Source organism: Triturus cristatus, chromosome 2_1 (assembly GCF_964204655.1).
Source record: "Triturus cristatus chromosome 2_1, aTriCri1.1, whole genome shotgun sequence".
NCBI lineage: Eukaryota > Metazoa > Chordata > Amphibia > Caudata > Salamandridae > Triturus > Triturus cristatus.
In genome coordinates this window covers 241,539,690-241,559,211 of record NC_140581.1, presented here as the reverse complement: position 1 = coordinate 241,559,211, position 19,522 = coordinate 241,539,690, and the positions used below count along the sequence as shown (strand labels likewise).

The following is a 19,522-nucleotide window of genomic DNA, read 5'->3' as shown; positions in this document are numbered from 1 at the left end:
CACGTCTGACTGGTCTCGGGCGGGTATTCACAATAATGTTCTTAATGCTTGCACTTTTCTTAAATGCGAATAAGGGGACAGGTTGGTTCAGCCCATTTGAGTTTAAGATCTGCCATTTCTTCTGGATGATTTTTTTGAGGTGATTCGAGGATGTATTATATGTAGTAACACAAATACTCCTATCCGTTGTCTCTCTCGTGTTGGTTTCGAGAAGGACATCCCTATTGTAATTCCTAGCTCTTTTCTGAGCCCTTTTGATTACATTCTCGGGATAGTCTCTACTCCTGAGTTTTTCACTTAGAATTAGTGCTTCCTTTTTATAGTCCTCCACATGTGAACAGTTCCTGCGGAGACGCAGGAACTGTCCATAGGGAAGGTTTTCCCTCAAGGCCCGTGGGTGGAAGCTCAGAAAAGATAGTAAATTGTTCCTATCCGTTTCTTTATGGAACACATTGCTAGTCAGAACACCTCCCTCTGCTTTGATATTCAGATCGAGGAAGGGGAGGGTATCATTTGTAATTGTTCCAGTGAAAAACAGAAAAGGATTCCTCAGATTTAAACAGGTTAGGAAGGTCTCAGCCGAAACCCTGTCTCCCCGCCAGATGATAAGAACATCATCTATGTACCGATGCCAATCCCTTATGTTGTTCTGAAAGGGATTAGACGGTTGAAAAATCACTTCTTCCTCAAACTTTGATACATAAAGACATGCCAAACTGGGGGCACAAGAGCTCCCCATGGATGTTCCGTGGGTCTGTAAATAAAATTTGTCCTCAAACTTGAAGAAATTCTTTGTAAGCGCCAGTTCCAAGAGGCAGAGTATAAAAGCCCTTGGTGTCTGGAAAATCCAGTTCTCTGAGAAAAGTATATTCTCAATCACCCTCAAAGTCTCTTGTTGGGGGATGTTGGTGTACAAAGATTCTATGTCCAGCCCAATTAGTAAGTCTTTATCTACATCAAACTCCAGATCTTTAATGAGGTTCAGTACCTCTCTAGTATCTTTTAGGTACGCAGGCATCTTTTGTACAATGGGACGCAAATAAAAATCACAAAATTTGGACAGGGGTTCCAGGATTGAATTTACGCCAGAAACAATAGGCCACCCCGGTGGTGGTCGTGTCGGTTTATGTACCTTAGGTAAGGTGTAGAAATAAGGTACAGTTGGCTGTTCATTACACAGAAATGTTGCCTCTTTTTGGCTAATCCAGTCAGAGCTTCCTCTAATAGAGAGGCAATTTGGGTCCTAAGTTCTTCTGTGGGATCCCTCTCTAGTATGGTGTAATTCCTCCTGTCGTTCAGAAGGAGAAGACATTGGGCATTATAGGTATCTAGGTCTTGGATAACTATCGCCCCGCCCTTATCAGCTGGTTTTATTACTATTGATTTCTCATCCTTAAGTTCTTGAAGGGACTTATTTTCCATTGTGGATAAATTAAAGAAAGGTTTCCTCGTTCTTATTGAGTCCGATAGATCTAACTCTCTGAGCACTGCCTGTTCGAACACACCCACTTCTGGGGGTAACTGATTTAGGGTAGGGACAAATGTCGACTTCTTCCTAAACCCAGTGTCATCCCCATTGTCAGCAGCTTCTTTCCCTTCGAAAAAAACTCTCAAGCGTATATTTCGAAAAAACCCAGCTAATTCACACTTGAGTTTGAAACTGTCAGGTTGATTAGTAGGTACGAATCCTAACCCTTTTGCTAGCACTCTCTCTTGCGTTGGTGTCAGGGTTATCTTGCTCAAATTCATAACTAAGCTTGGTCCCTGCTGGTGCCTGGTTCCCCTTCCCGGGCCATGCTGCGTGTGATCCTCTGGTTCAGATCGTCCCATTGCACTCTCTGTGTTCTCTGTGCTCTCTGTCTCCCCCTGCCTCTCCCCCTGCCTCTCTCTAAAAAAGGCGGATATTCTTTCTGGAAGAATTGTGGAGGACCCAATGGGGGGTACATTGGAGGCCAGCCAAAGCCCAATTGTGGTCCCTGTTGATATGGTCGCATGTGACCTCTTGACCAACCTCTACCCCTAAATCTGGGTCTATAATCACTGTCACTACTCTCACTACCTGAGCTGGAGTGATCAGTGGTCGGACGGGTTTGGTTTTTTTGTTTTGCTATATTTTCTTTGTTCTTAACATACTCGTCATTAATATATGGGTAAACCTTCTCCCTCGAGAATTTTTTCAGATCTTTCTGAAGTTTTTGAACTTTGGAATTAACCAAGTAGTCTTTATACTCGTTGACTACTTTATTTGTCTCCTCCAATTTCTTTTTGAACACAGAGATTTGGATTGATGTTTTTAGGTTATCCTTGCTTGCTTGTATTTGGATTAAGAGTTCGTCTGAGATCTTTTTGTCTGTTTCTATAATCAGTATCAGCCAATCTCTGGAGCATCTCCACACTATCAATGACCAGTTTTTCCTAAATGTAGAGTCTTCCAGGAAGATCAGAGGTTCATTGACTACTAGGAGACCCCCAGGGGCTGCATTCGCTCTCAGATACTCCGTGAGTATCGCACCATGCAGAATCGTTTTCACTTGTGTCCTTTTTAGCTCGGTAAGTGCATCCCAACCCTCCACCTGTGTAAGTGCCTGTGTAAGTGCAGTATCCCCCAACAGAGACGGACAAGCTAAAATTCTGGCTGCTGCCTCATCTCCATACGAGAGGCCTTGTTCCTCCATTTTAGATTCTATTTAAACCTTTAGGGGGAATAATTCAATGTTCTAGGGAAATACCCCTTAATGTCTCTACGGCTCAGCGGCCGTGCTAAATCTTCAGAACACAATGTAGAAGAGACGAGGGATAAGACTGTCTCTGACTCCCTCAAATAGACTTAATCTCACACAACACAGACACATTCAAAAAAAGAAGATAAGACAATATTGGACGCTATAAGTGGGAAAATCAATAGATATTATAATACTGCCCTCACACACTCGAAAGTGTCATGCTTCATCATTGGGCCGCATCATACACCTAGGTGCAGACCAACACCTTAGGTGGAGCGCAATTTTTTAGAATAAATGATGAAGAAAAGTGGTGAGGGTAGAGTATAAGGAAAAAACAAGCAGAACGTACACAAATGTGTAATTCTGAGAGAAAAGAAACGAATAGTCTCCAAGGGAAAGGGACCAAAAGAAGAGCAGAAAGAAATCTAAAACTGTCTCGGGGTTGACCCTCAAACTTTTATTCTTGTCAACCTCTGGCAGGATTAAAATAAACAGGATGGGGTATCCAGGGCAGGTAACGACCCTACAATCCCCCTGCTAAAACCAACATGTTTCTGCCAGCTTTATATGTGCACAACCGGGTCACTCTGGCATTCATCAGGGTGTTGGTCCCTTAGGTTTGGTCTATACCCCTTCTCGGGTATTTTTTACCTTATTCAATCATACACACACAGGAGGATCTGACACTCTTACACTTGGTGAAGTGGTGCCTGGTGGTTGCGATATCCACAAATTTGGGGTTCTGGTTTTGCTAGAAGGTGAGGCTGCACGTTAAAAAGGATGCGTGGGAAATACAATGAGTATTGTGAATAACCAGGAGAAGAAGGAGATTGGGAATGATGATCCGTTTCTTTTTCTTCTTCTGTTGTAGATATGTTTATCCTCTTGGAAATTCCACAAAGAGTGATGCATGGATATTACCCCGATTGAATAAGGTAAAAAATACCCGAGAAGGGGTATAGACCAAACCTAAGGGACCAACACCCTGATGAATGCCAGAGTGACCCGGTTGGGCACATATAAAGCTGGCAGAAACATGTTGGTTTTAGCAAGGGGATTGTAGGGTCGTTACCTGCCCTGGATAACCCATCTTGTTTATTTTAATCCTGCCAGAGGTTGACAAGAATAAAAGTTTGAGGGTCAACCCCGAGACAGTTTTAGATTTCTTTCTGCTCTTCTTTTGGTCCCGTTCCCTTGGAGACTATTCGTTTCTTTTCTCTCAGAATTACACATTTGTGTACGTTCTGCTTGTTTTTTCCTTATACTCTACCCTCACCACTTTTCTTCATCATTCATTCTAAAAAATTGCGCTCCACCTAAGGTGTTGGTCTGCACCTAGGTGTATGATGCGGCCCAATGATGAAGCATGACACTTTCGAGTGTGTGAGGGCAGTATTATAATATCTATTGATTTTCCGACTTATAGCGTCCAATATTGTCTTATCTGCTTTTTTTGAATGTGTGTCTGTTGTGTGAGATTAAGTCTATTTGAGGGAGTCAGAGACAGTCTTATCCCTCGTCTCTTCTACATTGTGTTCGGAAGAACTTAGTCTAGCCAAGAAAGCACTGCAACATTTAGATTTTTTGGTTCAATTCCTCTGTCACAGGGCATCGCTCAGAGAGCAACACATACATCATACTGTTACGGTTTAGGATACCTACCAATAATACCCTGTCACTTTAAGTTATGAAGAATGCCCTGTGCATCAAAATGAAACTGGAAAAGGAGAGCTCAACAATGTCTCAGCTGCTGTTGAAGAGTAAAGACTACTTTGCTTGCTGAAGTTAAACCTAAAGAAATAGATCAACCTTTGAATCTTTGCTTCAAAGAGTTTGGTTCATGGTTGCAAGAAACCAACTGGCAAAGGGATATCCGGTGCTTTTGAAGTCTTAGTATGGGAGCATGTCTCCTGAGATATAACGTACATAGGGCGGCAGTCTAGGTTCACTTGATCCAGTCCAGAAGAAACTCAATGGAAGAACCTACAAGAAAATCTTCCTTTACTTTAAAATGTCATTTCGAGGAATGTTATACCTTAAGACCATTATTTGCACCCTTTGGAACACCAGAATGCACGCACAGCATCCTTAAAAAGGTGTAACACCGTCAAATATAAGATCAGACTCCCCATTTCTTTCATTCCTGCAAAATCATTGATCATGGCATCAGATCAAGCGTATTTGGCTCACGCTCGTCTTGCATCCACTGAGTTGCAATGACTTCCAAGAATAATGATGGAAAAGATCTGACCAAAAATAGACTTTTGATTATATGTATATCTATATCCACTTACCTTGTCTATTGTGGTAATCGATATTATGAAGTCGACCATCTCATAGCTCGGCATTAAACCCCAATACTGTGGTATAGCACCTTCAAAATTGTATACTCTACTTACAAGTGATCCAACGCTCTGTCTTCAAATACCTACAAGATCAAACCATGCCATCCCGCCACACAGCTGGAAACAACCTGCGTGTCTGGCCAAAACCAGATGCAAAGGCAGGGCTGGCAGACACGTCTCAACAGCTGCCCAATGCACCCTGCCTCTGGAACACCTCCCTGAAGACTTCCATATGCACCTACACGTATGCATGTCAGAGCCAGACTGAAGCCCTGCCTAGTCTAGAGACCTGGCCTGTCCCATGAGGCAGACTGGACACTAAGGGCAGTACGCACTTCAACAATGCGTCAGCTGATACGTCACTGCCTCCACTTTTGGTATCTCAGTAACAGAGCTCTGTAAGCCTCTGAAGAAGGTACCTTCATAATGATCCGTTCCAGGGATGGAAGATATACTATATCCTAATGCTAGCTCCATCTTCCTACGTCTACGCGGAATCAGTCCTCCACATACACCTCAGTCTTTTCATTCCCCTCTAGCACCTGCGAGCAGGTACGTTCTGGAGTGAACCTGCAATTTATGCCAGATTCCGAACGTCCATATTGGGCCTGATTTTACAAAACCCATAAAAAGTCAATGATGAGTTGAATGAATAAATGTATGCCAGAGATGCCCAGAGAGAGGACTTGTAATTCACAGATTCTAAGTGGATCTAATATGGTACAAGAGCCTAGATGTAGGGTCAGAGCGCATGCAGAACACTTTGTTTGGAAGGCAGAGATTGGAGGTTTGCTCTAAACGTTACTGTGTGGTTGGAGTCAGTAGTACTGGTTGTCAATACTCATTTGACTAATTCCAGTTCTCATTTATACCTAATTGGCCGGATCTCTCGGTACCATCCCACATAATGATCCAGAGTCGGTATTATGCATTGCAGTCGTCCATTACAAAGGAGAGCTTGGAAACATCTTGTTAAAACTAATGCAAATCAGTCACAAACCTTGAAATTGCAAAAATTCCTTTACTTGCTGTTTTGAATGGATTTCTTGATACTGTGAACAAATGAAAAGCTGCAATGCAACAACAGGTTTGGGCGATTCTGCACCAAGCACAGGTAGCCAGGCCACGCTAGCCAGGTTACATGGAGGTTGAGTCATCACAGGGCCAAGTATAGAAGAAGGCGCATTGCTCACCCTTTGCATCCTTGCACTTAATGACATCGCAAAGTTGACCCTTTGTCCCTTCCTTTGCTCCTTAAAATCCCTTCTGCTGAGAACGAAGGTAAATGTAAAGAGTGGAAACACCAAAAGGCAAAACATGGCTTTTAGAGTCCTGTTTACTTTCTGTTCTTGTCAGTATCTTCATGGTCCTTAAGAATGGCAGCAGCCACAGCTAACCTGGTTCACCTGAATTGACATCTGTGGCCAGAAATTAGGGAGCACCTGGGAGAAGTCAGAGCTCCAAGTGATTTTGGAGAACTGCCATAAAAGTTTCTACACTTTGTTGAAGTCTCTCCGGAAATGAAAGGCATGAAAATATATTCATGCAATGTAAAACACTCCCGAAGATCACTTATGAATTCTTAATCCGCAATATGATAATATACGAGTGAGTATGGTAATCTGTAAGTAACGGCTGAATACCTCGAAGAGAAGTAATAAGGGTTTGTGACAGCTGCAAGCAATGGGGCAGCATTCATATGCTTCATTTCCATCCCTATTCAAGCCCTTTGGCATGAGCAATACCATTTGGAGTGATAAGCAGAGACCTTTCTCTCCAAGCGCTGATTAAAATTGAAATTACATTTGCAATTGAAAGGAAATGTGTAGCCAGTGGTGCCATCTGGCTTCTAGACTGGGTAAAACATGTTCTTTTTAGTTGCTGTGCAGTGTGCTTGTCCAGCGTGCAGCGGTGGCTACCATTAACGCAAATTAGTGTGTTTTTAATAAACGCACAACACTGTATTTTGTAAGGAAAAAACTGGTTGACGTTTTTTTACGCCAAAATATGTTTATTAGGAAATTGATATTGAATTGATTCGCTAAACTGAAATTAACTAAAGAAGTATGCGATATTATGCTATAATCCACGTTGTGTTGCTTCTAAAATACCTGGGGGCATATTATCAAGCAGGGCGTTAACATTTCTGCCGCCAAAGCAGCGATAATTTTATCGCCTGGCTTGATAATATGCCCCTTAAATACGGCCTCGAGGACGCCTCAACGCGTTTACTGGTGTTCATAGAGCTCAAAATTTAGCAGTGAGCACCAACAGCTCTAGGCAGGGCCCACATGGGAAACAAAACGCAGCCCTGGCGAAAATACAGAAACCAGCCCCGTCCCCTTCCTGTCCTCGCGCCGTCTCCCTCTGTGCATCCACCCGGTTATATGTTTATTTATTGACATTTTCATAAGACATGAAAACTACAGCCAGTGCTTAATTTGTAAAATATGAAGTGCAGGTGCTCAAGTATTGGTCGGAGGCCACACCTACTTTTCCCTGGCTCCCCCCACTCCCTCCACTGGCTCCACCCCTTAAGTTTACCTGGCTCCACCCACTTCCACCACCCACTTACTCTATTGGCTCCACCCACATCCTCAACTGGCACTGCTAAAAGTCAGACGTAATACCGGATCTGAATTTCAGCAAGGGAGCCTTGCTCATGGTAAGGTTTTGATAGGTGGTTCCCCTGCCCGGTGAAAATTTTGAAAAAGATTACATCAAAACCACAAATTTGGAATATATTAGCTAAAATGAGTGCACAGAAGGACCAGTGCAAAAAACAACTTGTGCACTGACAGTCCAGAACAAAAACAACTTGTGCAGTGGCAGTCCAGTGTACAAACACCTTCTTTCTGGCATACAGTAATAAAACAACGTTCACAAAGAAAGAAACATGCATAAAACAACATTTTTACAACTTGTTTCTGACTGTCTAGTACTAACAACATTTACACAGGAAGAAACGTGCATAAAACAATATTTTTACTGACTGTCCAGTGCAAAAAGAACTTGTGTCCGACAGTCTAGTACTAAAACAACGTTTACACAGGAAGACCAGTGTAAAAACAACATTTGCATGGACAGTCCAGCACAAAAACACTGACAGTCCACTACAAAAGCAACGTTCAAACATGAAGACCAGTGTAAAAATATCTGCACTTGCAATTCATTGAAAAAACAACTTTAGTACTGACAGCCCAGTGCTAAAGCAACATTTGCACTGGCAGTTCAGTACTAAAACGACATTTACACAGAAACACCAGAAGATCCAGTCCAAAAACAACGTTTATACAGAAAGAGCAGTGTAAAAACAACATTGTCACTGACAGTCCAGTGCAAAAGCAACATTTGCATCGACCGTACATTGCAGAAACAAACACCTGCAGTGGTCCAAGCGTGGGCAGCATTTACTCAGGCCGACTGGCACAAACAACAGCTCCTCTTACCAACTTCTATAAAAACAACAATTTTGAGCCAGCATTTTTTTTTACAGTGTTTAAGCAGCAGTTGGCTTGTGCAAAAGTGCCCTGAATCAGTGAAAATGTTCTTTTATCTGACCCCCGTGTTCAGTCTTTTCAGGAACTACATTTCGTTTGGGGCAGAGTCAAAGCCGGAAATGTGTGTGCCCAGGAGGCCCAGTGATGCATTGGCAAGGCTGATGTGTGAACTCACCCCGCCCGGACCAGCTAATGGTTCCTGCAAGCGAGAATTAGGCCTTGCTGAGTGATTGTAAAAGAAGGGGCACGTGGCAGGGGAATGTGTACTCTGTGGGCGCCGTTTACCCGAAGAGGGGCCTGAGTGTCACAAAATAAGGGAAGCTGGCCTTAGTAAGCAGAATGGGGCTAAGCACACACCACAGTCACTGGATATCCTTGGTAACTCCCCGGGACATCCAGAGTCGCTGCAGGCCGTGTCCCAGTGCTTTGGCCTCTGCTGGCGCTATTCTCCTCTCTCACCTGTGACTAAACCTCACTGACTGACAGGAGAGTAATAGACAATGGTCACAAACGAGCATATCGTTCCTCAAACGCAGTGGATTATGGGTCAGGCTAGCAGATGACTAAGTCACCCAGGACACGGAGCCTTCGTTTTCACTTAACAATCTAGTGCATTCTGGGAGTTGTGGTTTACGTCAGTTTATCTACTCGAACTTCACAGCTGGAAACAATGGATTGTCAAAGAAACATCCCAGTGTGCAGAACTGGGTTTTTTAAAGATACATACACAGTGATGCCAACCTTCAGTTCTCTTGAAACAATGTGTAAAATGCACCTTAAACTTCCTGTCGGTATCTGGGACCGATTACCGTTTCTAATATTAAAACCTGATGAAGTAATAACAGATGAATACATGTCAGTTTTGGCAAGGTAAAGGAGAACCAGGCAGTTCTCTTCTGCACCCACACGAGTTCATCAAATTCAAAGGCCTCCTCGGATTCTGTAAACTGTTTCCTAATGGAAATGAATGGGGAGCTGCTCGGGGTATCTCAAGGTTATGGTGCGTGTGAGGCAGCCACCAATGTGTTGCAGAGTAGGCCGCGCAGCTAAAATCCAGAGTTAAGTAAAGTTAAAGGCAGGCCCTGCACAGCCCATGCCCTTCTTCCAGGCTTCTCCTCCTGGCCCCAGGCAGGGTAGTGGCATTGTACTTGCACTTGCACACAGTACACGCGCCGGAGGCATGATTGCTCAGGGCAGGCCTTCAACTCGTCACTATGTAGTTCACTCACTTCACAGTTCACTTCATGCGTATTAAGTAAAGTGCGAAGTGAACAACCTAGTGATGAGTCCAAGGCCTGCCATGAGCAATCATGCCTCCGGGGCCGGGCTCGGGGCACCGCACCAGACCAGTACAATGCCACTGCCCCGTCCAGGACAGGAGAAGGCTAGAAGGAGGAGGGCAGGGGCCGGTGCTCTGCAGGGCTGCCCAGCCATGCGGCCTGTTTACTTAACGTTAACCCGGGCCGGACTTCATGTGGAGCTGGAGCTACCATGCCGACGCTAGTGACTGTCACGTGATGCCACCCACAAGTTCATACCACGGCCCATAATAAAAAAACAGCTTTGGTAATGTAATGGCTTATGGCTGTTACTTACCATTACTGCCCTGGTGGTGGTGGGCAGGCAGGCAGGCGGGCACTGGCCTGCCTGCCTTCAGTTGTATTAGATAGGTGGACTAGGCCAAGCTTTAGTGCCTGCAGTATGACGTAGTCTGGCTAACCACCTCAACTCAGTACTGCCTCAACCGCTGATGACTCGTGCTCATGGTGGAGACGAGTGCTTGCGGGCAGGTGTGCTGGGGCGTGGCATTTTAAAAACTTTTTACGCACGCTGCCTGCTGCACAGCCCTACCCCATCCCCCGCAGAATCGAATCCAGCCCCCTGCCCAATCAGTGTCCCGCCCACCGGCAAGGGCCACCGCCTTAAAGCAATTTCAAAATTCACATCGCATCCGCATCGTAACCGTCATTCACACTTTCATCTGCATATTGGATTCACATTCATTCATGCAGTAAATAAATTGTGTTGGACGGTCTGGACACTGGACCAGTATGTGATGCGCAGAGTCAGAAGTGAGGTAATTTTATTTTATTTACTGTCTAGTCTGAGGCTACGCGTGCGGCACGCGTATGCCACATTCACATTGTCATATGACGTGGAGAGTTGCAGATGCCTGGTGTTACAGTAGACCCGGCCCTCATAAATAAGTGCCGGTGCACAGCACCAGAAAGCACCGGCACAAATTAAGCACTGACTACAGCTATGAAATGTGTCCTCATAAAGTACTCCACTCTAAAAATACTAGACTACATAAGATCCGAATGGGAACAAAAAGTCACAAAAATGCATAAGGAACAAAAGAGCCATTCCGCTTAACCAGCACAGTTTAAACAATGCCTGAGGTAAGTAACCTCAACACACATAACATCCACCAATTCTCTCTCTCCTCTCCCATCTCTCTTCTCCCTCTCCCCGACCTCCAACCCCCTCCCTCCTACTCTTCCTTTCTCTCTTGAAGCCTCCCCATGCTGTAGGATCCTGCATTGCACGGACCGTTACAAATGTAACACAAAACAAGCATTTGCAGTGCAATCGGTCTCGCCTTTGGGACCATATATGCATTTAGCTATGAAGCACATTAGCCTGGGTGCTGAAACATCTATTGTTCTTTCACATGGAGGGAAAGTAAGCACAAACTGCGTGACACGCCAGGTATGGGAACACATGGAGAGAAAAATTGCCTTTCAGCAGGAAATGATATAGTTCAAAGCTCTGTTTTTAATATAGAGTCAGGCCCTTCGGTGGTCATATCACTGAAAATACAAGATTTGAAAATAATATTATTGTCTATGTGTGCTCGTAGAAGACAATTTCTATGGACTGGAATCTAGAGAATGCTAAGGTGATTCTGGTATTTTACTGACTTCTGCTGGTCGTTTTCTATCAAGAAAGTTAGAGGCAGCTGACAGAAAATTTAAAAAAAGAAAGTCCCTCAGCTGAAAGCAATTCTGGTATTTCACTGACCTCTGCTGGTCATTTTCTATCAGGACAGTTAAATCGAGGCAGTTGAACAGAAAAAAAAGTCCCTAAGCGGAAGCAGACAAGTACTAGGGCTTATCTCCAGAGCCCACAAAGTACATACACATATAAGTTATGTTATGTTATAGACATTTGTATCGCGCGTGGCTACTCAATAGTGTCCCGGAGCGGAAGCCAAAAAAGGAGAGGAGCTGAAAGGCAACTGCAAATTAGTTAAAAAGGAGAGTTTTTAGCCGTTTCCTGAACAATTTAGGGTCCTGAATATCACACAACTTGTGGGGAAGGGAATTCCAAGCCTCTGCTGCCTTGCATGTCAAGGAACTGCCCACCATTCCTGTGAGGTGGAAACGGGGGATCACCGCCAGGCACTGCGAGGCTGAGCGCAGCTGTCTTCGCGGCACATAAAAGCTAAAACGTTTCCTAAGATAAAGCGGGCCAGAGCCGTACAGGGCTGCATGGGCCAGAGTGAGGGCTTTGAATTTAACTTGTTGGGCCACGGGGAGCCAGTTCAAATCATGCAAACGTTGCTTTATGCTGGATCTTCACGGGATGTTAAGCAGAGCCCTGGCTGCAGCATTTTGTATTACCTGCAGTTTCTTCAGCTGGTACCCTGGCAAGCCAATGTACAGGGCGTTAGCATAATCAATGGCGCGGGTAAGCATTTCCTTGGCTGCCCTGGGTAACAAGGGTAAAAACATCCTAAGAAATTTCAGTGTACCAAAGCACTGCCCTGCTAGTTTCTTTATCTGCGTGGAGAACCGGAGATCTTCGTTAAGCCAGATCCCCAGGTTTTTGACTGGTTGACCCGCAGAATTAGGTAGACGATAGTCTGCTGGCCAAAGTTATTCCCTAAACTGCGGAGGAAAAGTCCCATACAAAAGAACCTCCGACTTGCACCCTTAAGCTGAGCAGATGAGAGCCATTTAAAGAAGGCTGTAAGACAGGCTTTGGCCCAGGCCGGGGATATGTCATTTTCTCTCCAAGTGAAGGGGAGCTGGGTATCGTCTGCATAAGCGATGATCTTAGCTCCCAGATCCTCCGCCAGGTAGATCAGGGGAGTGACGTATATGTTAAAGAGAAGAGGGCTCAGGGTAGAGCCCTGCGGCACTCCAGTAGTCACCTTTTTAGGTGCCGAAGATGACGGGGGCAGCCACATTTGCTGCGATCTATCTTCTAGGTATGATTTGAGCCAATTCCAGGCAGGTCCAGAGACACCAATGTTCGAGAGACTGGCCAGAAGCTGGGAGTGTGGCACCATGTCAAAGGTGGCAGAGAGGTCTAATAAAATCAGAGCCGCTCTGCCACCAGCATCCAAACACTCTCTAATTGCTTCTGAGATTTCAACAAGAGCCGTCTCTGTACTATATGTGGTCCTGAACCCCGATTGGGCTGGATGGTGCAAACCAGATGTTTCAACAAAGTTCGAGAACTGTTTATTAACAGCTTTCTCGCACACTTTCCCCATGGCCAGAAGAAGGGAGATAGGGCGGTATCTAGCTGGAGTGGAAGGGTCCAGAGATGTTTTTTTAGCAGATGCAGAAGTTATAAGTATATAAAAAGTATGTACTAAATAAGTATATACTAAGGTTTATACAAGAGGTCTCGAATGCTCGACCTAAAAAGGGGAGTTTTGTTGTTGCCCCACTGGGCGTCCTGGCAGTAGTTTAGCCTGGCACCCTGGCATCAGGAGTTTAACACAGAGCCAGCCTATCAAGGCGGGGTAGGCCAGTCATAGAGTAATTACGTGTCTGTGTGTTTTTTGCCTGTCTTCACACAATATGACACTGGTGACGAGGAGGCCGCCCGGGACCTCCATGTGCCACAGTGGTCTCTTCTCCCTAACGCCTCAGTGCTCCGGTCACTGGCACGACACCTCACAGGGAGGCCCACCCTGTGCAGTAGCACCATACGGATGTGGCTCTCCTGCTCTGCCCCAAGTCCCCTACCGGCTACCCGTAAGCTAAAAGACCCTCCCAACGCTCCAGTGTCCTGTCTACTTTGCCATGCGAAAGTAGTTCCTCCCCAAGTGTGTCCCTAAGGGCCCCTCCTCACTGCAGTACGTCAGCACTTGGCCCTGCATCAGTCCTACCAGCATGCATCACAACAGCAGTCCCTAACTACAGATTCCTGGGAGCCACACCACGCAGCATCAGGGACGTTTTAAGGATTTTGGTCCCTGGGCCAAATGTATTTTGGAGGCCCCTGTTCAGAACAGCTTTGATTGTATGATCCAGTTTCCCCTCTTTCATGCCCTCTTTGGTCAAATTCTAGATGTGTGTACATCTGATATTCAGGGATAGTGACTTGTGTTTTCAGTATTGTAACAAAGCAGCAGCTCACTAACATTACTTCAAATAATCTCTGTTACCCCCTCCCATTTCTCATATGTGAGGTCCTGTATTAATCTAAAAGAAACTTTTTATGTGGATGTTGCATGAAACATAAACACATTATGTCTGCAAAATGTCTGTAATACGCTCTCACATATTAAAAATAAATGCTAGAAAAACGCTATTTACAGCAATCTGCTTACAAATAAGTCAAGGTCATCAGGGCAAGACTCTCTGCAGAACAGAACTGGCTCTATCAGGGCCACCCTGAAAGGCTGGGGCCCTGGGCCAGAGCCCACTTTGCCCATGCCTTAAAACGTCTCTGCACAGCAGCTCAACAGCCCGCACACTTCGCCCCAGCGCTCCAGCACACAGGATCCTCAACCAAGCCTTGGCAAACGCAAGCAGTCAGTGTCGCCGCAAAAGGACTCCCAACCTCTGATCACTCAAGGTCTTCTCACAAGCCCCAATGAACTCAGATGCTTTGGTCACACACTTGCTATTCGGAGGCCTCCCACCAAGCACCACGTGTCAGTCTAGCACCACCTCTAGTGCAGCACTGCGGCCTTAGCCTACACAGCAGCAACAGCTCAACAGACTCTTCACTGCACTGCCCAAGTACCACACTGTTCCGCTGCAGCCCCTCTGCATGCCAGAATTGTTTCTGCGAAGGCGGGCAGCTAAGCATGATATCCATCCCAGCCCTGGAACCGTTTGTTGTGACCAGGGTCTACCGACACAAGCCACCAGATGGAAAGCCTGGGTTCAGCACCTCAAGACATATTTTTAAGTGTGAGCCATCGAAGACAGTAGAATGTGGCAGTTGCTCCTCCGCCTTGGTGGAGCAGATGTGCACAAGATCTCCAAAACCGTTGTAGAAGCGAGGCCGTCACGCATCTACTAGATGCTCAGAAATGCAATTACTGCCTATTGTGATGTGGTGCAGAGGGCACAAGGACCCTGCACGTGAATGAAGGAAGGGGCCAGCCATCGGACAACACTTCCAGGCAGGGAAGGGGATGGCACAGTGCCAGGAGACCAGGGACGAAGTAGTACGTGCATGCGAACATACGACACAAGAGGAGAATAAAGAAATAGAAGACCCCTACCTGTGTTACTTGGGGGATGAGGAACATGTGAGGCACGACACCACCCACTTCGAATTATTCGCAAACCCTGACCATAAACGCTTTATCCTCCATAAGGCATGCCTAGACCCGGACAAGTCGGTAGATGTTTTCCACCTCTGCCTGAAGGAACTGGCTAGTACCTGCACTCTGCAAAATGAGGAGGATGAAGTCAGGGTGCAATCCATCCAAGGGTGTGCCTCCGCGAAGCTCAGAGTACAGATCCTACAGGTGCCCAACTTGTTGATGCAAGACATCCTCCCACTGGAGCAGTCCAAGGAATTTTTAAAAGGAGAGCTGCCCAAATGGAAAGGGCATACAGATGCCCATCAAAGCTGAACCTGTCAATGCAATCAGCAGAGAACCCCGAAAGAAAAGACCAAAGGCAGCCAAGCACAAGTCAACAAGCTGACCTTGCAGGTGGTGTGGAGGGCCTTACCCCCATCAAGTAGACTGTCTGGCACAAAGCAAAAAGTGCGCCGCCTGCAGGAAGTTAAACCATTTCTCCAAAGTGCTGCTCAACCCTGAAACAATCCATCTCCCACATGAAACAGAGTGTGCGCCCCATCAACACCCTCCACGAAACAGGAGAGTGACATGGACAATAACGTGCAAGAAGCCATCCAAGTGGCACAATGTTTAGAGCTGAAATGCATATCCACCCAGACCACCCCCAAGTGTCTAATCAAAGCACAAGACCAACCTATCACTGCCCAATTAACACAGGACCATTGATCACCATCATGGCCGCTGACCTGTACCACAATCTACCTATTCTGCCAACACTCCGTCCGCTACACCAAAGTAAAGGTCTACTCTTTTAACGACAGCTCATCCTAGCAGCTCGCTGGCATTTTTCACACTGACATCAACCAACACGGCACCACTATGAGAGCTAGAATCTGCATATCCAAAGAGGGAAATGGCTTTGTCCTAAGCTGTCAAACCGCCCAAGATCGCAGGCTGGTGCAATTCACATTTAGCATCCATGCTAATGAAATTGACAAGCTAACACGAGTTTGCCTTGCTGGTTGAAGATATAGGTTGTTTTCAGGGAAAAGCTGTCCGACTGCATATCGACAAATCAATTGAACAAGTGACACTCCGCCACCGACGTATAGAGTTTCACCTTCGCCCCAAGGTGGAGCAAGAACCGAGATACTTCGAGGATGCTGGCATCATTGAAAGTGTGACAGGACCCACCCCATAAGTCTCCCCCACAGTTGTAGCCAAGACGCCCAATCAGCCGGGGGTGCCAGAGAACCAGCACACAAGATGGGTGCACTTGCGTGAGGCTATTGCCGTCCCTGACCACTATCCGGCAACATCCATATGAGATGATACTGCAAGTCCTCGCATAACGCTTGGCTCCTGAGCACTTGAAGAACTGGGATTTGTCACTGATGCATGGTGACAGTCCCAACTACTGTGGAAACAGCTGCAGGGACGATGCAGCAGCTAAGGACTTTGGCAACACATCTGGGACTTTAACTGCTGTGGCGGAATAGGGTGGGTCATTCTGGCTGGAGGCGATTGCTGCTGAGATCAGGTGCCACGCCTAGACTGGATCCTGACGGAGATAGTGTATGCGGTGGATAGGTAGCGGTGAGCTGCCCCGAGCGCCCAGTCAGACTTGTGGCAGTGAAGGCGAGCGGGGCTCCCCCAGGCGGGGGAGTGTCAGCTCGGGCTTGCGCCTGGACTTACCAATGGAGCTGTTGCACTCCACGAGGGCGGGGCGGCACCTAGCAATGTGCCAGCGATGTGTGCCAGCAGAGCAGGTGAGGCCTAGGGCTGCTTGGGGATGAGGCCCTAATGATGAGATGGGTGATGCCCTCTCCCTTCCATTATTTTCTGATCTCTGCTCCCTCTTCAATAGGGCGGCTTGGCCTCAGCACGGGCAGGGTTACATGGGCTCCTTGTGTCTTCCTATTATTGGATTCACCAGGACGCCTCGCTCTCAGCTACTGGGTCTGCTTGTGCCCCACTATATACTAGGGGTGTGGCTGGACCCTTGACTCGTGCCTGAATGCTTCTGGGGACAGTGCTTCACATTGCTGCATTGAGTGGCATCTTTGATCACACACTGATGACTCCATCCAACATTATAGAGGATGCTATACAGAGCGCAGAATTAAAAGTAGACATGAGTTATTGATGAGTACACCAAGTAAGGATTCAAATAGAATCATATTAATTTCTAAATTTTCCACCATAAGAGCCAAAGTGAAAAAGATCATTCTGAAACATTGGTGCATGCTGCAATCTGAACCAGACTTTATGGGCATATTCAATGAAACACCTTTGTTCACTTATGAATGTTCTAAAAACATGAAAGAAATATTACAAGCTAAAATCACGACAAATGAAGTGCAAACTTATAAGAAGACCATTTGGTGTTATAATTGCATGAAGTGCAACAGCATAATTAAGGGATCAGAGATCAACCACCCATCTAGAGGTACCAAAATCAAATTAAAGGCAAGCACGACTTGTGATTCTAAGAACATCATATATATGTTAAAGTGTCTTAGCATATGTAGGAAAATCAGAGCGGAAAATTAAAATCAGAATAACTGAACATAAGAGTAACATGAGGATGAAGAATGAGAAATCTGTAATAGCAGTCATTTCAACTCACTTGGACACAACATTAGTCAACTCAGATTTGTGGTACTTGAACAAGTACCATAGGAGAAGATTTGGATAACAGAAAGATATTACTAAGGAGCGAACTCTACTGGATAAAAAGACTGAACTCCATGATACCAGCAGGATTAAACAACAGGATGGAACATTCATGTTTATTATAGATATTTTTTATTTATTTGAGAATTGTTTCCTTTGGTATATTGGAGATATTTATATCAGAACAAAGACTTTACAGGATGCCTCGACACCATCCATTGATTACATTGTTGTGATATCCAATATTATCATTCTGATTCAGTTTGATCATGTTACATGCTACATATCGGTATGCACGAGTATCAGTGTTACTAACATTCACAACAGTACATTTATACCACACACCACTATCCTCCTACATCATTTTCGTGCACATGGGAGTTTTATTATGCATACAGTTATTGATATGTTGGCAGATAGACTTTCGATTGTTAACCTTTGCACATCATAATCTGAGATCTATATTGAGACACTTGAGTATTGACCCGTTGTATGATGGCTGACACATAATCACTTTTAACTAGAGTTATCAATTGTAATTTTTCCAGCTTCTAAGTCATAGGAGGTACATTTGAAGGTGATACACAAATCTAGACAGTCTGGAGTTCTTAGTGAAACCTCGACCCTGACGGAGGGTTTTAGCTTTTGTAGAGAACGGTACCATGTATTCACCCTCAGGAGGATTCGTCCTCTTTTCATTTTCGTGCCACTGTATTGTAATAGATCACTAATATGACGCTCACCAGACATGCCGTAAAGAGATTCAGGTGCGTTCTTATACGTGCAAGGTAAGCAGGGATATTGTGTGAACTGCAGTCTGTTTATTTTGGATTTATTTCAAATTTGTTTATATTTTACTGTGCACATGGGTGTGGTGACATTAAGGAATATCTATTTGTTTTAACATGTCCAATAAATGTTGTGCTAAGTTCACGAGAGGTATTGAATACATTGCATTAATGATAAACGCTTGTATCACATGGAGTTACTCTTTATTATAGTTTGATAACTATCAACCTCCAGGGAGGTAACAGGACACTCAGATTTGGATTATTTTCTTGTATGATAATATTGTTGACCTTTTTGAAAGCATGGTGATAGATCAGGTTGCAGAGGTTAGGTGCATCCCAGGACTTCCGTTTTGGGAATACCACAGGGAGACATTTTGATATATAGGTACTAAGATTGGTTTACTGGTGACGGGTATAGGTTTTTCAGACTTGACATGCGAGTTCACATGGAGTACGTCATTTTTTACTCATATCATTTACATTACTTTTATCGCAGGAGTATACTTTATATCAATCAGTGGGACCGTGTTGACAGGCACCCAGACGTGGATAAATAATAGGGATAATTTCCTTTGCATCATTTAAGTACATAATTGTACCTGGAACATGGCTAAAATCATCAACACTTTACTTAATCAAATCAATGGAAAACAAATGGGTAAACTCAAATACTTACTGATTCGCATCACTCTCTTTTGTGCCTTAGAAAGTTACCTCCTGATGAAGGACCACTATGGTTTGAAATGCATTGAGGATTGCCATATAGACAGTCTTTGATTGAACCACGTGTAGTGGGTTGAAGTTCATTGTAGTTTAAATATTTGAAAAAGATATCAACTAAGAGAACTTGAATGAAGGAATTCAATAAAATCATGCATATTTGGAATACAAATTGTCTGACTAATGATTTATATGTTTTGTGAACTTATGAATTAAGTAGGAGTAACACATCAGGGGACACATTGGGTCTACAATGGGAGAC

The 19,522-nt window shown here is 45.0% G+C and overlaps 1 long non-coding RNA gene across 1 annotated transcript in view; it reads right to left on the bottom strand.

The window, feature by feature from the left end:
- Positions 1-10,325, bottom strand: part of LOC146864037 (uncharacterized) — a 75,399-nt gene extending 65,074 nt beyond the window's left edge. The window contains exon 1 of the long non-coding RNA XR_014976600.1: positions 10,165-10,325. This is a non-coding gene — a long non-coding RNA (uncharacterized LOC146864037). The remainder of the gene's footprint in view (positions 1-10,164) is intronic.
- Positions 10,326-19,522: the final 9,197 nt, after the last annotated feature.